We start from the raw sequence: 6,519 nt of genomic DNA on the forward strand, positions 1-6,519 counted from the left end.
GTTCGTACCAAGACACAGCTCACGCTTAAAATAACATTACTGGAAGGGAGATGGACAAGAGAATTCATTTGAATGGAAATCGATTTGATTAGAAAGGTAAATTACCCCGACGATACGAGCAGCGTGTTGTGGTGCTGGAGAGTAACAGTAACACGGATCTGCGGCAGCACGGAGCTGGAGGTGCTATCTGTGACACTGGGTTTGCACGACGTGCGGGCAGCTCCAGCTGTGGGCTGTGTCACATCCTTCTGTCCCCAGAGGTGCACAGGTGGGGACGTGGCAGGATGGGACTGAGCCCAGCCAGGGGGCAAAGGTTCCCCATCCTCGTGGCAGCTGCTGAGCACCAGCATGGCCGAGCTGCACGTCGCCACGCTGGGTTATTTTACAAATAATCAATTGGTATTTAATTCCCGTGCGATAACTGTCTTATTAAATCTAAATTTAATGTGTATTTGGGAAACCCTAATTTAAAGTGTTACTGCATGCGCCATCTGGCGTGCTCTCTAAATACAAATGCAATAACATAATTCAGAATTACATCATAAAAGTAAGTTATAAGAGATTAAAATGCACAGCTCTGTTCTTCAGTCAAGGCGGCTTTTGTGCTTTTTCCCCTGGTTTAGACACAGATCACAGCCCAACCTCCCTGCCCCATGAATGGTGCTGTGCAGGGATTTCGGGCAGCTTTGGGGTCGCAGTGCTTTGGGGGCCACACATCCCAGCAACCCAGTGCTGCCCAAACCCAGTCTGATAGAGACCACGCTTGGGTGCCTCAACGGGCCTTCATCCCAGCAGCATATCTAATACCTTTGCAGAAAAACCACCCTATTTTCTCTCTATGTTGAATGAAACATGAGATTCCTTAATAGAGAGGGAAATTAAAATCTAGTTTTATTGCAGTTCCTGTAACTGGTATCTAAGCTATTAATAATCAATCCATTCTTGCTTAAAAGCCAACATTTATCACGCCAGCTAAGATGAGCTGACGGGCACTGGGGGGAAAGTACAATTGACTGCAATTACACTTTGAAAAATGTTATCTGTGCCACTGACCACTGGGGATAAATGATGAGATTTCATTTGTTTCTTCGAGCTCGAGCTGCTCCTTCCCAACTTCTTCCTTTCGTTGCTGTTTCTTCCCTCTGGCCGCAGCTTGGGCAGGCAGGGAGGAGCTGAGAGCCTGCAGTGCGTGGGGTTGGGGCAAAGGGGAAGGGGTCGGGCAGCCCAGAGGGACCCTGAATACAGCAAGGGACACATGGGGACACACTGCTCCCTGCACGTCCCCACGGGATGCTGCACATGGCACAGCACTCCTTGCACACCTCTGTGCAACACTGCACACAGGAACGTCACTCCGTGCTTCTCCCATGGGGTTTATTGGTTTTCTCTTTGTGTTCTACAATGGGGAGGAAGGGGCTGGTGCAGGAATTGCTCTGCCTGATTTGCTGGGACTTGGGACCCCATCCGGCCATCACCTCCTGCAGCAGTGTTTTGCACTCCTGACAGTTCTCCAGACTCCAAACTTTTCAAATGAGTTTCTGCAATTTAAAATTAATAATTGTTCTGTCTAGAACGGGGATAATTAAATGCCTGTTCATCCTCATTATTGTCAGCCTTGTGATTTGTTGTTTTCTCTGTAATAAAATTAACCGGTTTAACTAATGGGTGCCAAAACTCGATAATTAAAGCTGAGCAAATAATTTGCAGCAAACAATTCACCCGCTGGGCCTGGCAGGGCTCAGGGTTTCTACCAGGGCCTTTCCTGAAGCTTTCTAAGAAAAAAGGGCTCCCAGAGCGGGACGGGTTGTGCACGACCACCTGGTAATGAGGGATGGAACCAAAATTGGAGCAGTTTCTGCCCTGTAAGAGCAATGGTGCACTGGCAGGGGCTGCCCATCCCCAGGCGTGTTCCAGTGCTGCACTGTGGGATGCGTTGGTGGCGTGGCTGCAGGTGGGCCTGGGGATTTCAGAGGGCTTTTCCAGCCTGAAAGGTTCTGTGATTGCGTGATTCTATGACTCCATCCTGGCTGCCCATCGGTAGAACCCAACGACGGCGCATGGCGAGCCCAACGCCTGCGATGGGGAGGGGGAAAATGCCACCTCCAACCAAGAACGGACCTTAAAATGACTGCTATTGGCAAGGCTCCACTCTGCCAGCAGCTGAAGGGCCGTTCAGAGGTCCTGCAATTAAAGACAGAGGTTTTGATGCCCATTACAACACAAGAGGCCACGGATGAGGCAGCGCCACGAGGCGCAGCGCAGTTTGCTGCTGCCCCAAAGGGTTTCAGGGTCCGGCGCTGTGTGAGGAGCAGCACAGCTCTGCCCCCAGCTGTGCACGCAGCCAGCGGGGCTCAGATGGAGCCGATAGGAAATGCCTCCTCCCTAGAACTTTAAATTAAAAAAGCAATGTGCTGTTTATTGGTTCTTGCCAGTGCCTCCGGAGCGGCGGGCTCATAAAGATCATATTACAGTACAAGCCATTATGCAAAGAGTTTACTATATATACATTTCTAAATGCTTCAGCAAACAGCAGCCTGCTTACGAGCAGAGCAGGATAACTGGTTCGTTTGGGGTAACAAATGATCCTTGATTTGATTTTAAATGCAATGACAGCAAAATTTATTTCTTATTTAATCACTTGCCGGAGCAGTTGAGGATGGGACGGCATTAAACCACACAATGCAGCATATGAGTACTGAATCCACTGAAATAGGCATAAGAATATATTATGTTTATAGGATAGAAAAAGATTGTACAGCAATGCGTATAACGAGAATGGGTATTTTTGTCATTTATACAGTAGCTTATATCATTATTTCTTCCCACTTCCAATTTTTCAGTAATAAAAATGCAGGGGATGTGATTCTCTTTGCATTACAGATAAACCATCTTGATTCTTTATTAAATATTTTTATTAATCTGAAGTACTACAAAGCATTTGAGCAGATAAATCAGGCTCCGAATAGTCATTTCCTCTCCGCTATGGCTCTATAAAGTGGATTCATTTATGAGCGTGCAATACCAGAAAAGAAGGTTTCCATATTCATTAATGCATTCCCTTATGTTCCTATTTTCACACCCGCTCCGTGCAGGAGCGCTGGGCCAGCAGATCCCCCAGCAAAGCACAGCTCAGCCATCTCACTGCGCTGGCGGGGTGACCGTGCTGATGCTGAGTCCAGTTCCTGAGCCCAATCTTGGCACTGGAGCCAGCAGGCAGCCCTGGGGCTGGGGAGGGAATGGGGATGGGGATGGGACCGGGAAGAGGAATGGGGATGGGAATGGGGAGGGGATGGGGATGGGGATGGGATGGGGAAGGGGGCGGGGGATGGGATGGGGATGGGATGGGGATGGGATGGGGATGAGGAATGGGGATGGGGCTCTCCCCATCACTGTCTGCATGCAGAGGGATGTGATGATGGAGAGCTGCGCTGCGTTGGCAGCGCTCGGCAGCAACCGTTGGAGGAGGTGGGGGAGGCACAGAGGGATTAAAGCTATTTAAAACACAGCCAGGTGTGCAAACAAGTTTATTCTATTGTAGCAGCCAGCGCATGAATCACGGGCGCTGTGGAAAGGTTACGGCGTTATTTAGGGCTGCCGGGGAGATGTGACATTTGGTGAATGCCTTTGCTGAGGATGTTCCCTCCGTGGATTCCGTGGTTATCCATTGGGACCTCAGAAAGCCACTGCCCTGCAGCCCCATCCTGCTCCCAGCACCCGGCACCCAGCGGGGCTTTGGCATTTCAGTGCAGCAGCTGCCTGACAGCTGTTGGCTGTTGGCAATAGGAACACTGGAGCGGGGAGAAGCGCTGCTCCCCTCGCAGCCCAGCGTCCCACGGCCCCTTCCTGCCCTCACACTGCAGCTGATGAGCGGCACAGCAGAGCACAGCTGCTGGTTTTCCCCTTTTCCCCACTGACGGTGCTGGAAGTGGTGCAGGAGAGGTGGCACTGAGATTGCTTTCTCCCAGCTGTTCATCATCAGCATCGGAGCTGCCCCGAGAGGATCAGACCCAGCACAGCTGCAGGGAGCAGAGGAAAGCCCACGGGCAGGGCGGTGGAACTGCATCCAGGATGAACCCTAGCTCCAAAGCAGCAGCATCTCCTGGGGCCCGAGGCTGAGGAGTTTGGGAGGTCTCATGGAAGCAGCGCGTTGCAGGAAGAAAACGGTTATCGACGCAGAACGCCGTCGTCTCACTTCCCAGGCTGTTAGAGAGAGAAAGGACAGAGTGGAAGAGTTTTACACCTTTGCAAAACAGTGCTCAGGAAGGAAATGAGCAGCCAGGGCTTGTAATTGAGATGGATGAAAAGGCGTCCGGCTTCCCCCAAAGCGATTCAGGCAACGTACTTGAGGAGAATATGAAGTGCGCCGCTCTCTTAAGATCGCCACGCTGCAGCTAAATTATTAATGATGAGGAATGATTTCATATTTAATCTAAAGACTATTAATTACACTGCAGAAGAGCAACGCACCATCCTGAGAGCCCCTTCTCACCAGCTGAATAATTCAGCGCTGCCCCATATTTTACCTCCATGTCGAGGCGGGCAGCGACGCGCTCCCATGCAGTGCGGAGGTGTTCAGGGCTGGAGGGGGCAGCCTATGGGGATAAGGATGACAGGGACAGATGTCAGCCCCCCATGAAGGCAGTAGGGCTGTGGGGCTGGGGGGGGGGAGGCTGCCATGGGGCTGAATGGGCCGGGGTGCAGCTGCTCCCATGCTCAGCACAGCCCAGCTCTGTGCAGATGCAGAAGACAGATGTTTATTTGTCCAGGATTATTTGCTGATCACTGTTACGGTGATCCAAGATGATCATTAAAAAGGGCAATGGGCTGTTTAATAATAATGCTCAGAGCACGCAGCGTGCCTCGCATTATGAGGATGTTTAAGCACAAGCCCAATTAAGTCCCTTGCATCCCTGCAGAATTACCCCAGTTGTGCAAACTATTAGCCAAACTCCAGGCTCCTTGCACTTGAAGGCAATCCTGGAGGCTGGCACTCTGCTAGAGACCCATTTCTACCCTGAAGCTAAATTAAAATCCTATTGCGCTGGCGCTGCTAATATTTCCTGCTCTTGTTTCCAACAATTAAATTGTGACATCCTGCCAAAGCCTGCGAGGAGCCCAGGAAAGGATCTCCACGAGCTGCAAAGAAGCCACAGCCTGCCTCTCTGCACCCAGGTAACCGGTGGGGGGAAACAGAGGGAAGTAAAAGGTTGTTTAAGGAAGAGATGAGTATTTGGTCACGGCTTAAAAGTTGGTACTTAGAAATTCCATGAATTTTAAAATAAAGACATTGTGAGATTTGAACTTTCTTCTGAACGCTCGCAAGCAGCGGTGCCTAATACCTTCCCTGGCCATTAAGGAGCTGAGCTGGAGAGCAGCAAGCACTAAGCACCACGCTGATAGAGCAGTTACACACAGTAATAGAATTGTGTTTGGAGAGGCTGCAAAGGCAGGTATGGAGCCCATGCATAAACAAGGCCATTACCAGCCAGAGTAAGCGGTGATAGAATTTCATGAATATCCCCACAAAAAGCTTTGTATATTTATAACAACCCACAGAGTCGTTTGGAGCTCAGTCAGGGGCCTTTCGGAGTGATTCGGGAGGTAAATTGCGCAGCAGGGCTGTGCTGCCCTGCCCCAGGTATGGGAGATGTGGGCTGCTGCCATGGGGCAGTGCTGGGACAGGGCACGGGGGATGGAAGCTGCTATGGGGCAGCCTTGGGGGCGCCCAAAAGAAATGATTGCTCCTCTGTCTGCCCACTGAAGTGGCTGAGGGGTGACAGACCGGCATTTCCACGTCTCAGGAAAAGAATATCCAGGATTCATCGGCCTCAAAGCGCCAGGATGGGGCTTGGAATCCACACACCAGCCCACCTCAGCATATTTATTGCTTCGATTTAAATAAATAGCTGCTTCAAACTCAGAAAAACTTCTTGCTGCAAGTTTTGCAAAACCCGAGCACGCGTGATAGCAGGCATGTAGCTGAAAGACGAACCTAATCAAATGCTAATTGCAATTCATAAATTATATTGGGATGCCTGGGACTGTCGAAGATCCTGGATGAAGTGTAGTGTTCAATTTATCCTGCGCACGTTGCCGACAGTGCTGCCAGCCTCCTTCTTGTCCCCCTGTGTTGTTTTGTCATCTCTGTACTATCACCAATTCATCACAAAGGCAACTGAACTCTCCGATGTCCACCCACTGGGTGACTTTGTCTGCGCTACTCTATGACTTCTAAATTAAATTGTCAAAACACATTACTGAGAAAAATATTGCGAAGGGAAAGTTCTTTACCCTTTTATCCCATCTTAGGAGAGAATCAGTTTGACTTGAAGAAAACGTCGGCTTCATTATCCCTCCTGCTATCATATTTCTTCACTCAGCAGCGGCAGAAGAGAGTCAATAGGGAAGACTTGGATGACATGATGTAGCATCCCACAGGAGTTGTCTCAATAAATTCTGAGAGCGCCCAGAAATGCTGCTGGGGGGTACAGGGGAGGAGGGCAGGGAAGAAGAAGGGAT

This window comes from Centrocercus urophasianus, unplaced genomic scaffold, assembly GCF_019232065.1.
Source record: "Centrocercus urophasianus isolate 14NV4802_14NV808 unplaced genomic scaffold, USGS_Curo_1.0 seq_34, whole genome shotgun sequence".
Lineage (NCBI taxonomy): Eukaryota > Metazoa > Chordata > Aves > Galliformes > Phasianidae > Centrocercus > Centrocercus urophasianus.